Source organism: Lissotriton helveticus, chromosome 12, assembly GCF_964261635.1.
Source record: "Lissotriton helveticus chromosome 12, aLisHel1.1, whole genome shotgun sequence".
Taxonomy (NCBI): domain Eukaryota; kingdom Metazoa; phylum Chordata; class Amphibia; order Caudata; family Salamandridae; genus Lissotriton; species Lissotriton helveticus.
This window is the reverse complement of record NC_136073.1, coordinates 139,918,123-139,939,506: the sequence shown is the minus strand read 5'-3', so window position 1 is coordinate 139,939,506 and position 21,384 is coordinate 139,918,123. Positions and strand designations below refer to the sequence as shown.

The following is a 21,384-nucleotide window of genomic DNA, read 5'->3' as shown; positions in this document are numbered from 1 at the left end:
TCCAGAGGTGACGAGAGGTGAAGGAAAGAGCACATGGTTTATGTAGGCATCATTAAATTGTCTGCTATGTATTAGTGATCTTTAACATCGTTACACTCTTGTTTAGTTTAACGTATGTATAGCACACTCGTCCACCCGTGTAAATATTGCAAAAAGAATACAGATCTGTACACCTAATGATATACGTTTGTCGTGACCCTCTTTGTAATTTTTCCATACCATGTTCAGGTTTTTCTTTCTCCATTTTCTTGTCGGTAGTAGCTGGATAAAAATTTAGAGACAGAAAAGTATGGAGTGCCTCACAGTCATACCAACACAGAAGGTACAATGGTTCCAAGTGACTGGAAATAGGCGCTGTGGCTTAGTTGGTTAAAGCGCCTGTCTAGTAAACAGGAGATCCTGAGTTCGAATCTCAGCAGTGCCATGTTTTTACACAACCTCATACAAGACTTTTTGTTTGATTAAAGACTTATTGTCTGCAAACACAATTTCTCCTATTATAATTATCCTCATGTACACAATGCTCCTCCTTAAAACCTAAAGATGTTTCGGGTTTTTACCTGCCATTGTAATGTACCACCAGCCACCAGTATCTTTAATTTTCAAAGCCAATCAGTTTGGTTTTGTGACGTAAAAAGATGTTTTTACGCTTCGCTCGCTTCAAAGTACAACCTAGGCAGCAGTAATGCAAGCTTCAAACAACAGGTGCAGCACAGGCAGCACCTGAGTACCATTGCATTACTGACACTGTTACTGAAGAGGCAGAAGAGGTTCAAGCGTCAGTGCCTCAAGAACAGGCAACGCAAGGGCAGCAGAGTCTGATGGATTGTGAGAGCTTGGAAAATGACACTGTGTGCTGCGTGGAGCTAAAAATGCTGTATCCATAGTACTGTGCCAAGTTTTGGAGGCCACATCAGTGATATTGTGTTCTCTTAGGGAGACTTCACGTGAGGTTCTGGAGGCCTATTTTGAAATATTGTGTCTGTCCTGGGAGACTCCTACGGAGTATTGTCATGTGCATCACACCACACACGAAACGTCATGTCCAGTTCTTCATGGCTTACCAAGAGGTTTGATACTACTCTTCCAATGTTTGAATAACATAACGCTTGAGGTGTAAAAAGGAGGGAGCGGTCCTTGCAGAGTAGGACTGGAGGGCAGTCTGTGTTGGTTTGTGAACATCCCAGTCAAAGAGGCGAAATGTGCAGCATCTGCCTCAAAACACATACACAACATATAAGACTCTCATGACTGACAGTGTCACCTGATTTGCATTATAAAAGTCACATACATCATGGGCCCGAGTAGCCCAAGTAGCTCGCCGTGATCGTATAGTGTTTAGTACTCTGCGTTGTGGCCGCAGCAACCTCGGTTCGAATCCGAGTCACGGCATTGCGGGTGGCAATGGCATGGCAGTTGGGAGATCTTTTTTATTTGCAATATACAGAGTATTATTATTTTTTAAATAACACCTGTCCCAAACACTTTGTTTTCTTTGATTTGTGAAATTGCCAGCTTTAATCATGAGAAGTCATTTCATTATGATGCCACAGCTGTGGGGCATAAGGAACAGAGTGTTTTAATACATGCAATGCTTACTTTTAATGTACTCTTGCATGTTGTAGCCCGTGTAATTGTGCAGAAATCGTTTTTGAGGAATGCAAAAACATTTCCTTGTGTCATAATACCTTTTCTGTAAGAATGACTTGGCCGGTTAGCTCAGTTGGTTAGAGCGTGGTGCTAATAACGCCAAGGTTGCGGGTTCGACCCCCGTACCGGCCAGTTTTTTTCACAATTAAAAGAGAGTAGTCATGCATCACAGTACAAGACGTTTAAAAACAACGTATAGGTTGTTTGTTTATTCTGGTCATTAACTGGGCTCTGATGGCTGATGTTTGTGCAAGGGTGAGTGTTGCTAGTACCATGTAAAGGGCACTGTGGTCTAACAGCCCCCAGCCTCCCTCTCCTATGGCTGGACGACCAGCCCGCTCCTTGGGTCTCTCAAAGTGCACTTTTTGAAGCCCTGTTTGAAGCTGGGACGCATCAACTAAAGGTGACACTTTCTCTCCAAAAGTGACGATTTCTCGGCTTCTCGTTGGGGTGTCCAGAGGTGACGAGAGGTGAAGGAAAGAGCACATGGGTTATGTAGGAATCATTAAATTGTCTGCTATGTATTAGTGATCTTTAACATCGTTACACTCCTGTTTAGTTTAACGTATGTATAGCACACTCGTCCACCCGTGTAAATATTGCAAAATGAATACAGATATGCACACCTAATGATATACGTTTGTCGTGACCCTCTTTGTAATTTTTCCATACCTTGTTCAGGTTTTTCTTTCTCCATTTTCTTGTCGGTAGTAGCTGGATAAAAATTTTGAGACAGAAAAGTATGGAGTGCCTCACAGTGATACCGACACAGAAGGTACAATGGTTCTATGTGAGTAGAAATAGGCGCTGTGGCTTAGTTTGCTAAAGCGCCTGAATAGTAAACAGGAGATCCTGAGTTCGAATCTCAGCAGTGCCTTGTTTTTACACAACCTCATACAAGACTTTTTGTTAGATTAAAGACTCATTGTCTGCAAACACAATTTCTCCTATTATAATTATCCTCATGTATACAATGCTCCTCCTTAAAACCTAAAGATGTTTCGGGTTTTTACCTGCCATTGTAATGTACCACCAGCCACCAGTATCTTTAATTTTCAAAGCCAATCAGTTTGGTTTTGTGACGTGAAAAGATGTTTTTAAGCTTCGCTCGCTTCAAAGTACAACCTAGGCAGCAGTAATGCAAGCTTCAAACAACAGGTGCAGCACAGGCAGCACCTGAGTACCATTGCTTTACTGACACTGTTACTGAAGAGGCAGAAGAGGTTCAAGCTTCAGTGCCTCAAGAACAGGCAACACAAGGGTAGCAGAGTCTGATGGATTGTGAGAGCTTGGAAAATGACACTGTGTGCTGCGTGGAGCTAAAAATGCTGTATCCAGAGTACTGTGCCAAGTTTTGGAGGCCACATCAGTGATATTGTGTTCTCTTAGGGAGACTTTACGTGAGGTTCTGGAGGCCTATTCTGAAATATTGTGTCTGTCCTGGGAGACTCCTACGGAGTATTGTCATGTGCATCACACCACATACGAAACATCATGTCCAGTTCTTCATGGCTTACCAAGAGGTTTGATACTACTCTTCCAATGTTTGAATAACATAACGCTTGAGGTGTAAAAAGGAGGGAGCGGTCCTAGCAGAGTAGGACTGGAGGGCAGTCTGTGTTGGTTTGTGAACATCCCAGTCAAAGAGGTGAAATGTGCAGCATCTGCCTCAAAACACATACACTACATATAAGACTCTCATAACTGACAGTGTCACCTGATTTGCACTATAAAAGTCACATACATCATGGGCCTGAGTAGCCCAAGTAGCTCGCCGTGATCGTATAGTGGTTAGTACTCTGCGTTGTGGCCACAGCAACCTCGGTTCGAATCCGAGTCACGGCATCGCGGGTGGCAATGTCATGGCAGTTGGTTGATATTTTTTATTTGCAATATACAGAGTATAATTATTTTTTAAATAACACCTGTCCCAAACACTTTGTTTTCTTTGATTTGTGAAATTGCCAGCTTTAATCATGAGAAGTCATTTCATTATGATGCCACAGCTGTGGGGCAGAAGGGACAGGGTGTTTTAATACATGCAATGCTTACTTTTAATGTACTCTTGGATGTTGTAGCCCGTGTAATTGTGCAGAAATCGTTTTTGAGGAATGCAAAAACATTTCCTTGAGTAATAATACCTTTTCCGTGTGATTGACTTGGCCGGTTAGCTCAGTTGGTTAGAGCGTGGTGCTAATAACGCCAAGGTCGCCCCCGTACCGGCCAGTATTTTTCACAATTAAAATAGAAAAGTCATGCATTACAGTACAAGACGTTTAAAAACAACGTATAGGTTGTTTGTTTATTCTGGTCATTAACTGGGCTCTGATGGCTGATGTTTGTTCAAGGGTGAGTGTTGCTAGTACCATGTAAAGGGCACTGTGGTCTAACAGCCCCCAGCCTCCCTCTCCTATGGCTGGACGACCAGCCCGCTCCTTGGGTCTCTCAAAGTGCACTTTTTGAAGCCCTGTTTGAAGCTGGGACGCATCAACTAAAGGTGACACTTTCTCTCCAAAAGTGACGATTTCTCGGCTTCTCGTTGGGGTGTCCAGAGGTGACGAGAGGTGAAGGAAAGAGCACATGGTTTATGTAGGCATCATTAAATTGTCTGCTATGTATTAGTGATCTTTAACATCGTTACACTCTTGTTTAGTTTAACGTATGTATAGCACACTCGTCCACCCGTGTAAATATTGCAAAAAGAATACAGATCTGTACACCTAATGATATACGTTTGTCGTGACCCTCTTTGTAATTTTTCCATACCATGTTCAGGTTTTTCTTTCTCCATTTTCTTGTCGGTAGTAGCTGGATAAAAATTTAGAGACAGAAAAGTATGGAGTGCCTCACAGTCATACCAACACAGAAGGTACAATGGTTCCAAGTGACTGGAAATAGGCGCTGTGGCTTAGTTGGTTAAAGCGCCTGTCTAGTAAACAGGAGATCCTGAGTTCGAATCTCAGCAGTGCCATGTTTTTACACAACCTCATACAAGACTTTTTGTTTGATTAAAGACTTATTGTCTGCAAACACAATTTCTCCTATTATAATTATCCTCATGTACACAATGCTCCTCCTTAAAACCTAAAGATGTTTCGGGTTTTTACCTGCCATTGTAATGTACCACCAGCCACCAGTATCTTTAATTTTCAAAGCCAATCAGTTTGGTTTTGTGACGTAAAAAGATGTTTTTACGCTTCGCTCGCTTCAAAGTACAACCTAGGCAGCAGTAATGCAAGCTTCAAACAACAGGTGCAGCACAGGCAGCACCTGAGTACCATTGCATTACTGACACTGTTACTGAAGAGGCAGAAGAGGTTCAAGCGTCAGTGCCTCAAGAACAGGCAACGCAAGGGCAGCAGAGTCTGATGGATTGTGAGAGCTTGGAAAATGACACTGTGTGCTGCGTGGAGCTAAAAATGCTGTATCCATAGTACTGTGCCAAGTTTTGGAGGCCACATCAGTGATATTGTGTTCTCTTAGGGAGACTTCACGTGAGGTTCTGGAGGCCTATTTTGAAATATTGTGTCTGTCCTGGGAGACTCCTACGGAGTATTGTCATGTGCATCACACCACACACGAAACGTCATGTCCAGTTCTTCATGGCTTACCAAGAGGTTTGATACTACTCTTCCAATGTTTGAATAACATAACGCTTGAGGTGTAAAAAGGAGGGAGCGGTCCTTGCAGAGTAGGACTGGAGGGCAGTCTGTGTTGGTTTGTGAACATCCCAGTCAAAGAGGCGAAATGTGCAGCATCTGCCTCAAAACACATACACAACATATAAGACTCTCATGACTGACAGTGTCACCTGATTTGCATTATAAAAGTCACATACATCATGGGCCCGAGTAGCCCAAGTAGCTCGCCGTGATCGTATAGTGTTTAGTACTCTGCGTTGTGGCCGCAGCAACCTCGGTTCGAATCCGAGTCACGGCATTGCGGGTGGCAATGGCATGGCAGTTGGGAGATCTTTTTTATTTGCAATATACAGAGTATTATTATTTTTTAAATAACACCTGTCCCAAACACTTTGTTTTCTTTGATTTGTGAAATTGCCAGCTTTAATCATGAGAAGTCATTTCATTATGATGCCACAGCTGTGGGGCATAAGGAACAGAGTGTTTTAATACATGCAATGCTTACTTTTAATGTACTCTTGCATGTTGTAGCCCGTGTAATTGTGCAGAAATCGTTTTTGAGGAATGCAAAAACATTTCCTTGTGTCATAATACCATTTCTGTAAGAATGACTTGGCCGGTTAGCTCAGTTGGTTAGAGCGTGGTGCTAATAACGCCAAGGTTGCGGGTTCGACCCCCGTACCGGCCAGTTTTTTTCACAATTAAAAGAGAGTAGTCATGCATCACAGTACAAGACGTTTAAAAACAACGTATAGGTTGTTTGTTTATTCTGGTCATTAACTGGGCTCTGATGGCTGATGTTTGTGCAAGGGTGAGTGTTGCTAGTACCATGTAAAGGGCACTGTGGTCTAACAGCCCCCAGCCTCCCTCTCCTATGGCTGGACGACCAGCCCGCTCCTTGGGTCTCTCAAAGTGCACTTTTTGAAGCCCTGTTTGAAGCTGGGACGCATCAACTAAAGGTGACACTTTCTCTCCAAAAGTGACGATTTCTCGGCTTCTCGTTGGGGTGTCCAGAGGTGACGAGAGGTGAAGGAAAGAGCACATGGGTTATGTAGGAATCATTAAATTGTCTGCTATGTATTAGTGATCTTTAACATCGTTACACTCCTGTTTAGTTTAACGTATGTATAGCACACTCGTCCACCCGTGTAAATATTGCAAAATGAATACAGATATGCACACCTAATGATATACGTTTGTCGTGACCCTCTTTGTAATTTTTCCATACCTTGTTCAGGTTTTTCTTTCTCCATTTTCTTGTCGGTAGTAGCTGGATAAAAATTTTGAGACAGAAAAGTATGGAGTGCCTCACAGTGATACCGACACAGAAGGTACAATGGTTCTATGTGAGTAGAAATAGGCGCTGTGGCTTAGTTTGCTAAAGCGCCTGAATAGTAAACAGGAGATCCTGAGTTCGAATCTCAGCAGTGCCTTGTTTTTACACAACCTCATACAAGACTTTTTGTTAGATTAAAGACTCATTGTCTGCAAACACAATTTCTCCTATTATAATTATCCTCATGTATACAATGCTCCTCCTTAAAACCTAAAGATGTTTCGGGTTTTTACCTGCCATTGTAATGTACCACCAGCCACCAGTATCTTTAATTTTCAAAGCCAATCAGTTTGGTTTTGTGACGTGAAAAGATGTTTTTAAGCTTCGCTCGCTTCAAAGTACAACCTAGGCAGCAGTAATGCAAGCTTCAAACAACAGGTGCAGCACAGGCAGCACCTGAGTACCATTGCTTTACTGACACTGTTACTGAAGAGGCAGAAGAGGTTCAAGCTTCAGTGCCTCAAGAACAGGCAACACAAGGGTAGCAGAGTCTGATGGATTGTGAGAGCTTGGAAAATGACACTGTGTGCTGCGTGGAGCTAAAAATGCTGTATCCAGAGTACTGTGCCAAGTTTTGGAGGCCACATCAGTGATATTGTGTTCTCTTAGGGAGACTTTACGTGAGGTTCTGGAGGCCTATTCTGAAATATTGTGTCTGTCCTGGGAGACTCCTACGGAGTATTGTCATGTGCATCACACCACATACGAAACATCATGTCCAGTTCTTCATGGCTTACCAAGAGGTTTGATACTACTCTTCCAATGTTTGAATAACATAACGCTTGAGGTGTAAAAAGGAGGGAGCGGTCCTAGCAGAGTAGGACTGGAGGGCAGTCTGTGTTGGTTTGTGAACATCCCAGTCAAAGAGGTGAAATGTGCAGCATCTGCCTCAAAACACATACACTACATATAAGACTCTCATGACTGACAGTGTCACCTGATTTGCACTATAAAAGTCACATACATCATGGGCCTGTGTAGCCCAAGTAGCTCGCCGTGATCGTATAGTGGTTAGTACTCTGCGTTGTGACCGCAGCAACCTCGGTTCGAATCCGAGTCACGGCATTGCGGGTGGCAATGTCATGGCAGTTGGGAGATATTTTTTATTTGCAATATACAGAGTATTATTATTTTTTAAATAACACCTGTCCCAAACACTTTGTTTTCTTTGATTTGTGAAATTGCCAGCTTTAATCATGAGAAGTCATTTCATTATGATGCCACAGCTGTGGGGCAGCAGGGACAGAGTGTTTTAATACATGCAATGCTTACTTTTAATGTACTCTTGCATGTTGTAGCCCGTGTAATTGTGCAGAAATCGTTTTTGAGGAATGCAAAAACATTTCCTTGTGTAATAATACCTTTTCTGTAAGAATGACTTGGCCGGTTAGCTCAGTTGGTTAGAGCGTGGTGCTAATAACGCCAAGGTCGCGGGTTAGATCCCCGTACTGGCCAGTTTTTTTCACATTTAAAAGAGAGTAGTCATGCATCACAGTACAAGACGTTTAAAAACAACGTATAGGTTGTTTGTTTATTCTGGTCATTAACTGGGCTCTGATGGCTGATGTTTGTGCAAGGGTGAGTGTTGCTAGTACCATGTAAAGGGCACTGTGGTCTAACAGCCCCCAGCCTCCCTCTCCTATGGCTGGACGACCAGCCCGCTCCTTGGGTCTATCAAAGTGCACTTTTTGAAGCCCTGTTTGAAGCTGGGACGCATCAACTAAAGGTGACACTTTCTCTCCAAAAGTGACGATTTCTCGGCTTCTCGTTGGTGTGTCCAGAGGTGACGAGAGGTGAAGGAAAGAGCACATGGGTTATGTAGGCATCATTAAATTGTCTGCTATGTATTAGTGATCTTTAACATCGTTACTCTCTCGTTTAGTTTAACGTATGTATAGCACACTCGTCCACCCGTGTAAATATTGCAAAATGAATACAGATATGTACACCTAATGATATACATTTGTCGTGACCCTCTTTGTAATTTTTCCATACCATGTTCAGGTTTTTCTTTCTCCATTTTCTTGTCGGCAGTAGCTGGATAAAAATTTAGAGACAGAAAAGTATGGAGTGCCTCACAGTGATACCGACACAGAAGGTACAATGGTTCTAAGTGAGTGGAAATAGGCGCTGTAGCTTAGTTGGTTAAAGCGCCTGTCTAGTAAACAGGAGATCCTGAGTTCGAATCTCAGCAGTGCCTTGTTTTTACACAACCTCATACAAGACTTTTTGTTTGATTAAAGACTCATTGTCTGCAAACACAATTTCTCCTATTATAATTATCCTCATGTACACAATGCTCCTCCTTAAAACCTAAAGATGTTTCGGGTTTTTACCTGCCATTGTAATGTACCACCAGCCACCAGTATCTTTAATTTTCAAAGCCAATCAGTTTGGTTTTGTGACGTGAAAAGATGTTTTTAAGCTTCGCTCGCTTCAAAGTACAACCTAGGCAGCAGTAATGCAAGCTTCAAACAACAGGTGCAGCACAGGCAGCACCTGAGTACCATTGCATTACTGACACTGTTACTGAAGAGGCAGAAGAGGTTCAAGCTTCAGTGCCTCAAGAACAGGCAACGCAAGGGCAGCAGAGTCTGATGGATTGTGAGAGCTTGGAAAATGACACTGTGTGCTGCGTGGAGCTAAAAATGCTGTATCCATAGTACTGTGCCAAGTTTTGGAGGCCACATCAGTGATATTGTGTTCTCTTAGGGAGACTTCACGTGAGGTTCTGGAGGCCTATTCTGAAATATTGTGTCTGTCCTGGGAGACTCCTACGGAGTATTGTCATGTGCATCACACCACATACGAAACATCATGTCCAGTTCTTCATGGCTTACCAAGAGGTTTGATACTACTCTTCCAATGTTTGAATAACATAACGCTTGAGGTGTAAAAAGGAGGGAGCGGTCCTAGCAGAGTAGGACTGGAGGGCAGTCTGTGTTGGTTTGTGAACATCCCAGTCAAAGAGGTGAAATGTGCAGCATCTGCCTCAAAACACATACACTACATATAAGACTCTCATGACTGACAGTGTCACCTGATTTGCACTATAAAAGTCACATACATCATGGGCCTGTGTAGCCCAAGTAGCTCGCCGTGATCGTATAGTGGTTAGTACTCTGCGTTGTGACCGCAGCAACCTCGGTTCGAATCCGAGTCACGGCATTGCGGGTGGCAATGTCATGGCAGTTGGGAGATATTTTTTATTTGCAATATACAGAGTATTATTATTTTTTAAATAACACCTGTCCCAAACACTTTGTTTTCTTTGATTTGTGAAATTGCCAGCTTTAATCATGAGAAGTCATTTCATTATGATGCCACAGCTGTGGGGCAGCAGGGACAGAGTGTTTTAATACATGCAATGCTTACTTTTAATGTACTCTTGCATGTTGTAGCCCGTGTAATTGTGCAGAAATCGTTTTTGAGGAATGCAAAAACATTTCCTTGTGTAATAATACCTTTTCTGTAAGAATGACTTGGCCGGTTAGCTCAGTTGGTTAGAGCGTGGTGCTAATAACGCCAAGGTCGCGGGTTCGATCCCCGTACTGGCCAGTTTTTTTCACATTTAAAAGAGAGTAGTCATGCATCACAGTACAAGACGTTTAAAAACAACGTATAGGTTGTTTGTTTATTCTGGTCATTAACTGGGCTCTGATGGCTGATGTTTGTGCAAGGGTGAGTGTTGCTAGTACCATGTAAAGGGCACTGTGGTCTAACAGCCCCCAGCCTCCCTCTCCTATGGCTGGACGACCAGCCCGCTCCTTGAGTCTATCAAAGTGCACTTTTTGAAGCCCTGTTTGAAGCTGGGACGCATCAACTAAAGGTGACACTTTCTCTCCAAAAGTGACGATTTCTCGGCTTCTCGTTGGTGTGTCCAGAGGTGACGAGAGGTGAAGGAAAGAGCACATGGGTTATGTAGGCATCATTAAATTGTCTGCTATGTATTAGTGATCTTTAACATCGTTACTCTCTCGTTTAGTTTAACGTATGTATAGCACACTCGTCCACCCGTGTAAATATTGCAAAATGAATACAGATATGTACACCTAATGATATACATTTGTCGTGACCCTCTTTGTAATTTTTCCATACCATGTTCAGGTTTTTCTTTCTCCATTTTCTTGTCGGCAGTAGCTGGATAAAAATTTAGAGACAGAAAAGTATGGAGTGCCTCACAGTGATACCGACACAGAAGGTACAATGGTTCTAAGTGAGTGGAAATAGGCGCTGTAGCTTAGTTGGTTAAAGCGCCTGTCTAGTAAACAGGAGATCCTGAGTTCGAATCTCAGCAGTGCCTTGTTTTTACACAACCTCATACAAGACTTTTTGTTTGATTAAAGACTCATTGTCTGCAAACACAATTTCTCCTATTATAATTATCCTCATGTACACAATGCTCCTCCTTAAAACCTAAAGATGTTTCGGGTTTTTACCTGCCATTGTAATGTACCACCAGCCACCAGTATCTTTAATTTTCAAAGCCAATCAGTTTGGTTTTGTGACGTGAAAAGATGTTTTTAAGCTTCGCTCGCTTCAAAGTACAACCTAGGCAGCAGTAATGCAAGCTTCAAACAACAGGTGCAGCACAGGCAGCACCTGAGTACCATTGCATTACTGACACTGTTACTGAAGAGGCAGAAGAGGTTCAAGCTTCAGTGCCTCAAGAACAGGCAACGCAAGGGCAGCAGAGTCTGATGGATTGTGAGAGCTTGGAAAATGACACTGTGTGCTGCGTGGAGCTAAAAATGCTGTATCCATAGTACTGTGCCAAGTTTTGGAGGCCACATCAGTGATATTGTGTTCTCTTAGGGAGACTTCACGTGAGGTTCTGGAGGCCTATTCTGAAATATTGTGTCTGTCCTGGGAGACTCCTACGGAGTATTGTCATGTGTATCACACCACATACGAAACGTCATGTCCAGTTCTTCATGGCTTACCAAGAGGTTTGATACTACTCTTCCAATGTTTGAATAACATAACGCTTGAGGTGTAAAAAGGAGGGAGTGGTCCTAGCAGAGTAGGACTGGAGGGCAGTCTGTGTTGGTTTGTAAACATCCCAGTCAAAGAGGTGAAATGTGCAGCATCTGCCTCAAAACACATACACTACATATAAGACTCTCATGACTGACAGTGTCACCTGATTTGCACTATAAAAGTCACATACATCATGGGCCTGAGTAGCCCAAGTAGCTCGCCGTGATCGTATAGTGGTTAGTACTCTGCGTTGTGGCCGCAGCAACCTCGGTTCGAATCCGAGTCATGGCATTGCGGGTGGCAATGTCATGGCAGTTGGGTGATATTTTTTATTTGCAATATACAGAGTATTATTATTTTTTAAATAACACCTGTCCCAAACACTTTGTTTTCTTTGATTTGTGTAATTGCCAGCTTTAATCATGAGAAGTCATTTCATTTTGATGCCACAGCTGTGGGGCAGAAGGGACAGAGTGTTTTAATACATGCAATGCTTACTTTTAATGTACTCTTGCATGTTGTAGCCCAGGGGTGCCCAAACCTGTCCTGGCGGGCCGTATCCATGCCAGATTTTTGGGATATCCCCATCTGGTGATCACGGTTCGATCCCCGGCGCCGGCGGCAGATCAGAGTGCCCAGGACGGGGTCCATGTGACCCGGGCAGTCCTATCCCCTGGGTGTACGTGGTTGTCCGACATGTCGGTCGGATGTGCTTTTACGTACCGGATCGGAATCGGCCCCCATAAAATCGTACGTAAAGTATATACCAAATCAACCTGAAATCTGCTGGGTCAGAAAGGGCTCGATTCCGATCCGTGTCGGAAGGTTAGGAGTCCGTACGAATTTGTCGGGACGGCATGGCAGAGTGCCCGGGATGGGCTCCATGGCTCTTGGGCAGTCGTCCCCCGGGCGTCCGGGGCTCCATCCAGGCCGACGGCATGGCAGAGTGCCCGGGACGGGCTCCATGGCTCTTGGGCATTCGTCCCCCGGGCGTCCGGGGCTCCATCCAGGCTGACGGCATGGCAGAGTGCCTGGGACGGGCTCCATGCGTCCCGGGCATTCGTCCCCCGGGCGCATGGGGCTACATCCAGGCTGACGGTATGGCAGAGTGCCCGGGTCGGGCTCCATGGTTTTCACGGTGGTCCTCCCCTGGGTGTCAGGGGGCTCCTGGCCGACGGCATGGAAAAGTGCCCAGGACGGGCTCCATGCGTCCCGGGCATTCGTCCCCCGGGGCTCCATCCAGGCCGACGGCATGGCAGATTGCCCGGGTCGGGCTCCATGGTTTCCAGGGTGGTCCTCCCCAGGGTGTCGGGGCGCTCCAGGCCGACGGCATGAAAAAGTGCCCAGGACGGGCTCCATGCGTCCTGGGCATTCGTCCCGGGACGGGGACGGGGACGGGGTGGGGAAGAGTCCAGGCGGCTTTACCTCCATGCCCGGCCATCTGATCGCCCAGATTTCCTCGGCCATCTGGTCGCCCGCAACGCTTTCCTATGGGGGGGGGACCAGATGGCCAACTTCCCTGGAAGTCCCGATGAGGTGCCATTCGCCTCCCGGATCCCAGCGAGGGCTCCATGAGGTCGGGTTCTTTCACGCCTTGGGTCCCCTCTGTCACCTCGCGTGCACAGATTGCAAGAAAGGGGGGTAATTTCCCTCCGGATTACTAGGGGCAGGGTACGCCCGGACACCCCTCCAGGGCTGGTGGTTCTCTGCCATGGGGACCAGATAGGCTATGCCTGGGCAACACCTCCCTAGGCCACCCGGGGCTTCCTTCCTCCAGGCCAACTGCATGTCAAATTGCCCAGGACGGGCTCCATGGCTCTTGGGCAGTCGTCCCCCGGGCGTCCGGGGCTCCATCCAGGCCGACGGCATGGCAGAGTGCCCGGGACGGGCTCCATGCGTCCCGGGCCTTCGTCCCCCGGGCGTCCGGGGCTCCATCCAGGCTGACAGCATGGCAGAGTGCCCGGGTCGGGCTCCATGGTTTTCAGGGTGGTCCTCCCCTGGGTGTCGGGGCGCTCCAGGCCAATGGCATGGAAAAGTGCCCAGGACGGCCTCCATGCGTCCCGGGCATTCGTCCCGGGACGGGGATGGGGACAGGGTCGGGAGAGTCCAGGCGGCTTCACTTCCGTGTCCAGCCATCTGATCGCCCGGATTCCCTCAGCCATCTGGTCGCCCGGATCCCCTCGGGCATTTGGTCGCCCGCAACGCTTTCCTATGGGGCGACCAGATGGCCGAACTTCCCTGGAAGTCCCGATGAGGTAGTTTCCTCGGCCATCTGGTCGCCCGCAATGCTTTCCTATGGGGGGGGGACCAGATGGCCAACTTCCCTGGAAGTCCCGATGAGGTGCCATTCGCCTCCCGGATCCCAGCGAGGGCTCCATGAGGTCGGGTTCTTTCACGCCTTGGGTCCCCTCTGTCACCTCGCGTGCACAGATTGCAAGAAAGGGGGGTAATTTCCCTCCGGATTACTAGGGGCAGGGTACGCCCGGACACCCCTCCAGGGCTGGTGGTTCTCTGCCATGGGGACCAGATAGGCTATGCCTGGGCAACACCTCCCTAGGCCACCCGGGGCTTCCTTCCTCCAGGCCAACTGCATGTCAAATTGCCCAGGACGGGCTCCATGGCTCTTGGGCAGTCGTCCCCCGGGCGTCCGGGGCTCCATCCAGGCCGACGGCATGGCAGAGTGCCCGGGACGGGCTCCATGCGTCCCGGGCCTTCGTCCCCCGGGCGTCCGGGGCTCCATCCAGGCTGACAGCATGGCAGAGTGCCCGGGTCGGGCTCCATGGTTTTCAGGGTGGTCCTCCCCTGGGTGTCGGGGCGCTCCAGGCCAATGGCATGGAAAAGTGCCCAGGACGGCCTCCATGCGTCCCGGGCATTCGTCCCGGGACGGGGACGGGGACAGGGTCGGGAGAGTCCAGGCGGCTTCACTTCCGTGTCCAGCCATCTGATCGCCCGGATTCCCTCAGCCATCTGGTCGCCCGGATCCCCTCGGGCATTTGGTCGCCCGCAACGCTTTCCTATGGGGCGACCAGATGGCCGAACTTCCCTGGAAGTCCCGATGAGGTGCCATTCGCCGCCCGGATCCCAGCGAGGGCTCCAGGAGGTCGGGTACATTCGCGCCTTGTGTCCCCTCTGTCACCTCGCGTGCACAGATTACAAGAAAAGGGGGTAATTTTCCTCCGGATTACTAGGGAGAAGGGTACGCCCAGACACCCCTCCGAGGCTGGTGGTTCTCTGCCATGGGGACCAGATGGGCTATGCCTGGGCAACACCTCCCTAGGCCACCCGGGGCTTCCTTCCTCCAGGCCAACTGCATGTCAAATTGCCCAGGACGGGCTCCATGGCTCCTGGGCAGTCGTCCCCCGGGCGTCCGGGGCTCCATCCAGGCTGACGGCATGGAAAAGTGCACAGGACAGGCTCCATGCGTCCCGGGCATTCATCCCCCGGGCGTCCGGGGCTCCATCTAGGCTGACGGTATGGAAGAGTGCCCAGGTCGGGCTCCATGGTTTTCACGGTGGTCCTCCCCTGGGTGTCTGGGGGCTCCAGGCCAAATGCATGGAAAAGTGCCCAGGACGGGCTCCATGCGTCCAGGGCATTCGTCCCCTGGGCGTCCGGGGCTCCATCTAGGCTGATGGTATGGCAGAGTGCCCAGGTCGGGCTCCATGGTTTTCACGGTGGTCCTCCCCTGGGTGTCTGGGGGGGCTCCAGGCCGAAGGCACGGAAAAGTGCCCAGGACGGGCTCCATGCGTCCCGGGCATTCGTCCCCCGGGCGTCCAGGGCTCCATCCAGGCTGACGGCATGACAGAGTGCCCGGGTCGGGCTCCATGGGTCCCGGGCAGCCCTCCCCCGGGCGTCCGGGGCTCCCACCGCCAGGCCGACGGCATGTCAAAGTGCCCAGGACGGGCTCCATGAGTCCGGGACAGTCCTCCCCCGGGCGTCCGGGACACCCATCTCCAGGAGGCCAACGGCATTGGCAAAGTACCCAGGACGGGCTCCATGGGTCCCGGGCAGACCTCCCTCGGGCGTCCAGGGCACCCATCTCCATGAGGCCAACGGCATTGGCAAAGTACCCAGGACGGGCTCCATGGGTCCCAGGCAGACCTCCCCCGGGCGTCCGGGGCACCCATCTCCACGAGGCCAACGGCATTGGCAAAGTACCCGGGAAGGGCTCCATGGGTCCCGGGTAGACCTCCCCCGGGCGTCCGTGGCACCCATCTCCATGAGGCCAACGGCATTGGCAAAGTACCCAGGACGGGCTCCATGGGTCCCGGGCAGACCTCCTCCCGGGCGTCCGGGGCTCCCACCTCCAGGCCGACGGAATGTCAAAGTACCCAGGACGGGCTCCATGGGTCCCGGGCAGCTTCCCCCGGGCGTCCGGGGCACCCACCTCCAGGCCGACGGCATGTCAAAGTACCCAGGACGGGCTCCACGGGTCCCGGTCATTCCTCCCCCAGGTCGTCCGGGCCCTAGAGCTCCGGTGGTCCAACCTGCGCCTGAGGCCCAGCCAGGGTCCAAGAGCCCTGCCTTGCGTGGGCAGGCAGTCAGGAACCCTACCGCGAAGGCTTGGGATGGATGGGGAGCTGGGAGTCCTTTCGATCCCGGCCCTCTGGTCGCCCGCGATGCTTTCCAATGGGGCGACCAGATGGCCGGGCTTCCCTGGAAGTACCGATGAGGTGCCATTCGGCTCCCGGATCCCAGCTAGGGCTCCATGAGGTCGGGTTCTTTTACGCCTTGGGTCCCCTCTGTCACCTCGCGTGCACGGATTGCAAGAAAGGGGGGTCATTTCCCTCCGGATTACTAGGGCAGGGTACGCCCGGACACCTCTCCAGGGCTGGTGGTTCTCTGCCCGGGGGACCAGATGAGATATGCCTGGGCAACACCTCCCCCGGGCGTCTGGGGGCTCCATTCTCCGGGCCAACGGCATGGCTCGAAGCCCAGGACGGGCTCCACGTGTCCCGGACAGACCTCCCCTGGGCGTCCGGGGCACCCATCTCCAGGAGGCCAACGGGATGGCAAAGTACCCGGGAAGGGCTCCACGGGTCCCAGGCAGCCTTCCCCCGGGCGTCCGGGGCTCCCACCTCCAGGCCGACGGCATGTCACACTGCCCAGGACGGGCTCCATGGGCCCCGGACAGACCTCCCCCGGGCGTCCGGGGCACCCATCTCCAGGAGGCCAACGGGATGGCAAAGTACCCTGGAAGGGCTCCACGGGTCCCGGGCAGCCTTCCCCCGGGCGTCCAGGGCTCCCACCTCCAGGCCGACGGCATGTCACACTGCCCAGGACGGGCTCCATGGGCCCCGGACAGACCTCCCCCGGGCGTCCGGGGCACCCATCTCCAGGAGGCCAACGGGATGGCAGAGTAACCGGGAAGGGCTCCATGGGTCCCGGGCAGCCCTCCCCCGGGCGTCCGGGGCTCCCACCTCCAGGACGACGGCATGTCGAAGTGCCCAGGGCGGGCTCCACGAGCCCCGGGCAGCCACCCCCCCGGGCGTTCGGGGCACACATCTCCAGGAGGCCAACGGCGTTGCAAAGTACCCGGAAAGGGCTCCACGGGTACCGGGCAGTCCTCCCCCCCGGGCGTCCGGGGCACCCATCTCCATGAGGACAACGGCATTGGCAAAGTACCCGGGAAGGGCTCCACGGGTCCTGACCAGGCTTCCCACGGGCGTCCCGGGCACCCTCCTCCAGGCCGACGGCATGTCAAAGTGTCCAGGACGGGCTCCATGGTTCCCGGGCAGCCCACTCCCGGGCGTCCGGGGCTCCCACCTCCAGGCCGATGGCATGTCAAAGAGCCCAGGACGGGATCCACGGGTACCGGGCAGTCCTCCCCCGGGCGTCCGGGGCTCCCATCTCCAGGCCAACGGCATGGCTCAATGCCCAGGACGGGCTCCATGGGTCCCGCGCAGGCCTTTCCCCCGGGCGTCCGGGGCAACCATCTCCATGAGGCCAACGGCATTGGCAAAGTACCCGGGAAGGGCTCCACGGGTCCCGGGCAGGCCTCCCCCGGGCGTCCAGGGCACCCACCTACAGGCCGACGGCATGTAAAAGTGCCCAGGACGGGCTCCATGGGTCCCAGGCAGCCCGCCCCCGGGCATCTGGGGCACCCATCTCCAGGAGGCCAACGGCGTTGCAAAGTACCCGGGAATGGCTCCACGGGTACCGGGCAGTCCTCCCCCGGGCGTCCGGGGGCTCCCTTCTCCAGGCCAACGGCATGGTTCAATGCCCAGGACGGGACGTCAAGTGGCCAGGATGGGCTCCATGCTTCCCGGGCATTCGTCCCGGGACGGGGACGGGGTGGGGAAGAGTCCAGGCGGCTTCACCTCCATGCCCGGCCATCTGATCGCCCAGATTCCCTCGGCCATCTGGTCGCCCGGATCCCCTCGGGCATCTGGTCGCCCGCAACGCTTTCCTATGGGGGGGGACCAGATGGCCGAACTTCCCCTGAAGTCTTAATGAGGTCGGGTTCTTTCACGCCTTGGGTCCCCTCTGTCACCTCACGGGCACAGATTGCAAGAAAGGGGGGTAATTTGCCTCCGGATTACTATGGGGCAGGGTATGCCCGGACACCCCTCCAGGGTTGGTGGTTCTCTGCCATGGGGACCAGATGGGATATGCCTGGGCAACACCTCCCTAGGCCACCCGGAGCTTCCTTCCTCCAGGCCAACTGCATGTCAAATTGCCCAGGACGGGCTCCATGGCTCTTGGGCAGTCGTCCCCCGGGCGTCCGGTGCTCCATCCAGGCCGACGGCATGGCAGAGTGCCCGGGACAGGCTCCATGCGTCCCGGGCCTTCGTCCCCCCGGGCGTCCGGGGCTCCATCCAGACTGACGGCATGGCAGAGTGCCCGGGACGGGCTCCATGCGTCCCGGGCATTCGTCCCCCGGGCGTCCGGGGCTCCATCCGGGCTGACGGCATGTCAGAGTGCCCAGGACGGGCTCCACGGGTCCCTGGCGTCCGGGGCTCCCTTCCCCGGGCCAGCGGCATGTCAGAGTGCCCAGGACGGGCTCCACGGGCCCCGGTCATCCGGGGCACCCTTCCCCGGGCCAGCGGCATGTCAGAGTGCCCAGGACCCGTTCCACGGGTCCCGGGCAGTCCTCCCCCGGGCGTCTGGGGCTCCCTTCCCTGGGCCAAAGCATTTCAGAGTGCCCAGGACGGGCTCCACGGGTCCCGGGCGTTCAGGGCTCCCTTCCCCGGGCCAACGGCTTGTCAGAGTGCCCAGGACGGGCTCCACGGGCCCGGGCGTCCGGGGCTCCCTTCCCCGGGCCAGCGGCATGTCAGAGTGCCCAGGACGGGCTCCACGGGCCCCGGTCATCCGGGGCACCCTTCCCCGGGCCAGCGGCATGTCAAAGTGCCCAGGACCAGTTCCACGGGTCCCGGGCAGTCCTCCCCCGGGCGTCCGGGGCTCCCTTCCCCGGGCCAAAGCATTTCAGAGTGCCCAGGACGGGCTCCACGGGTTCCGGGCGTCCAGGTCTCCCTTCCCGAGGCCAACGGCTTGTCAGAGTGCCCAGGACGGGCTCCACGGGCCCCGGGCGTCCGGGGCACCCTTCCCCGGGCCAAATCATTTCAGAGTGCCCAGGACGGGCTCCACGGGTCCCGGACGTCCGGGGCTCCCTTCCCCGGGCCAACGGCATACAGGAGTGCCCAGGACGGGCTCCACAGGTCCCGGTCGTCTGGGGCTCCCTTCCCCGGGCCAACGGCTTGTCAGAGTGCCAAGGACGGGCTCCACGGGTCCCGGTCGTCTGGGGCTCCCTTCCCCGGGCCAACAGCTTGTCAGAGTGCCCAGGACGGGCTCCACGGGTCCCGGGCAGTCCTCCCCCGGGCCAACAGCAGGTCAGAGTGCCCAGGACGGGCTCCACGGGTCCCGGGCAGCCCGCCCCCCGGGCGTTCGGGGCACCCATCTCCAGGAGGCCAACGGCGTTGCAAAGTACCCGGGAAGGGCTCCACGGGTACCGGGCAGTCCTCCCCCGGGCGTCCGGGGGCTCCCTTCTCCAGGCCAACGGCATGGTTCAATGCCCAGGACGGGCTCCATGGGTCCCGGACAGACCTCCCCCGGGCGTCCGGGGCACCCATCTCCAGGCCAACGGCATGGCTCAATGCCCAGGACGGGCTCCATGGGTCCGGGGAGGCGTCCCATGCGCCTCCGGGCTTGGGAGCCCCGGCTGGGTCCAGGGGCCCGGCCGGGCCCCGGGTCGGGTGCTCCGGCCCTGGTCCCTGTCTCCCAGCCTACCGCACTGCCAAGGGCCTAGGAAGGGGTTCCGTTGTGCCCGGGGAGCCTCCCCTTGCTTGTCTGGGTTCAGGAGCTCTGTCCGGGGCCCCTAGGGGCCCGGGGGGAGGGCGGCCTCCCCACCCCGGGCTCTGTCCTTGGTCCTGCTGCGTGGCAGGGTGCCCGGGACGGGGTCCGGAGGGACCGGGGAGGCGTCCCATGCACCTCCGGGCTTGGGAGCCCCGGCAGCGTCCAGGGGCCCGGCCGGGCCCCGGGTCGGGTGCTCCGGCCCTGGGCCCTGTCTCCCAGCCTGCCGCACTGACAAGGGCCCGGGAAGGGGTTCCGATGTGCCCGGGGAGCCTCCCCTTGCTTGGCTGGGTTCAGGAGCAGTGGCTAGGGCCCCTGAGGGCCCGGGGAGGGCGGCCTCCCCACCCCGGGCTCTGTCCTTGGTCCTGCTGCATGGGAGGGTGCCCAGGACGGGGTCCGGAGGGACCGGGGAGGCGTCCCATGCGCCTCCGGGCTTGGGAGCCCCAGCTGGGTCCAGGGGTCCGGGCGGGCCCCGGGTCGGGTGCTCCGGCCCTGGGCCCTGTCTACCAGCCTGCCGCACTGCCAAGGGCCCGGAAAGGGGTTCCGATGTGCCCGGGGAGCCTCTCCTTGCTTGTCTGTGTTCAGGAGCTCCATCCGGGGCCCCTGAGGGCCCGGGGATGGCGGCCTCCCCACCCTGGGCTCCGTCCTGGGTCCTGGCGCGTGGCAGGGTGCCCGGGACGGGGTCCGGCGTGCCAGGGGAGGCTCGCCCTGCGCCTCCGGGCCTGGGAGCCCCGGCTGGGTCCAGGGGCCCGGCCGGGGCCCCGGGTAGGGCGCTCAGTCCCTGGGCCCTGTCCCCCGGCCTGCCGCACTGCCAAAGTCCCGGGACGGGGTTCTGTGGTGCCCGGGGAGCCTCCCCGTGCTTGGCTGGGTTCAGGAGCCCCACCCGGGGCCCCTGAAGGCCCCGGGGAGGGTGGCCTCCCCACCCCGGGCTCCGTCCTGGGTCCTGCCGCGGGGCAGGGTGCCCGGGACGGGGTCCGGCGGGCCCGGGGAGGCTTCCCCTGTGCCTCCGGACCTGGGAGCCCCGGCTGGGTCCAGGGGCCCGGTCGGGGCCCCGGGTCGGGCGCTCCGGCACTGGGCCCGGTCCCCCGGGCTGCCGCTCCACCCAGGGCCCAGGACAGGGGTCCGTCGGTCCCTTGCAGGCCTCCCCTGCTTGTCAAGGTGTAAGCGGGCCCCGGGTCGGAGGGCCCGCCGGCCCCTGGCAGCCTCCATGGCTGTGGCCCGGCTGGGGCCCCGGGCGCCCGCTCCCTCCTTCGTGGGGGCACGGGGCGACCGGATGGCGTCCCTTTCGTGCCCTGCCATCTGGTCGCCCGGATCCCCTCGGCCATCTAGTCGCCCGTATCCCCTCGGCCATCTGGTCGCCCCTATCCCCTCGGCCATCTGGTCTCCCGGACCGCCTCGGCCATCTGGTCGCCCGCAATGCTTTCCAATGGGGGCGACCAGATGGCCGAACTTCCCTGGAAGTCCCGATGAGGTGCCATTCGCCTCCCGGAT

General features: G+C 54.3%; 11 non-coding genes across 11 annotated transcripts; all 11 read left to right on the top strand.

The window, feature by feature from the left end:
* The first annotated feature begins 350 nt into the window (after positions 1-350).
* TRNAT-AGU (transfer RNA threonine (anticodon AGU)) lies at positions 351-424 on the top strand. Its single transcript has one exon. It is a non-coding gene; the product is annotated as a tRNA-Thr (tRNA).
* Positions 425-1,708: 1,284 nt separating this feature from the next.
* Positions 1,709-1,782, top strand: TRNAI-AAU (transfer RNA isoleucine (anticodon AAU)). Its single transcript has one exon. It is a non-coding gene; the product is annotated as a tRNA-Ile (tRNA).
* Positions 1,783-4,547: 2,765 nt separating this feature from the next.
* On the top strand, positions 4,548-4,621 carry TRNAT-AGU (transfer RNA threonine (anticodon AGU)). Its single transcript has one exon. It is a non-coding gene; the product is annotated as a tRNA-Thr (tRNA).
* A 1,284-nt stretch (positions 4,622-5,905) lies between these two features.
* Positions 5,906-5,979, top strand: TRNAI-AAU (transfer RNA isoleucine (anticodon AAU)). The gene has a single exon. It is a non-coding gene; the product is annotated as a tRNA-Ile (tRNA).
* Positions 5,980-7,620: 1,641 nt separating this feature from the next.
* Positions 7,621-7,692, top strand: TRNAH-GUG (transfer RNA histidin (anticodon GUG)). Its single transcript has one exon. It is a non-coding gene; the product is annotated as a tRNA-His (tRNA).
* A 316-nt stretch (positions 7,693-8,008) lies between these two features.
* On the top strand, positions 8,009-8,082 carry TRNAI-AAU (transfer RNA isoleucine (anticodon AAU)). Its single transcript has one exon. It is a non-coding gene; the product is annotated as a tRNA-Ile (tRNA).
* Positions 8,083-8,753: 671 nt separating this feature from the next.
* TRNAT-AGU (transfer RNA threonine (anticodon AGU)) lies at positions 8,754-8,827 on the top strand. The gene has a single exon. It is a non-coding gene; the product is annotated as a tRNA-Thr (tRNA).
* Positions 8,828-9,723: 896 nt separating this feature from the next.
* Positions 9,724-9,795, top strand: TRNAH-GUG (transfer RNA histidin (anticodon GUG)). The gene has a single exon. It is a non-coding gene; the product is annotated as a tRNA-His (tRNA).
* A 316-nt stretch (positions 9,796-10,111) lies between these two features.
* On the top strand, positions 10,112-10,185 carry TRNAI-AAU (transfer RNA isoleucine (anticodon AAU)). The gene has a single exon. It is a non-coding gene; the product is annotated as a tRNA-Ile (tRNA).
* Positions 10,186-10,856: 671 nt separating this feature from the next.
* On the top strand, positions 10,857-10,930 carry TRNAT-AGU (transfer RNA threonine (anticodon AGU)). Its single transcript has one exon. It is a non-coding gene; the product is annotated as a tRNA-Thr (tRNA).
* An 896-nt stretch (positions 10,931-11,826) lies between these two features.
* TRNAH-GUG (transfer RNA histidin (anticodon GUG)) lies at positions 11,827-11,898 on the top strand. The gene has a single exon. It is a non-coding gene; the product is annotated as a tRNA-His (tRNA).
* The last annotated feature ends 9,486 nt before the right edge of the window (positions 11,899-21,384 follow it).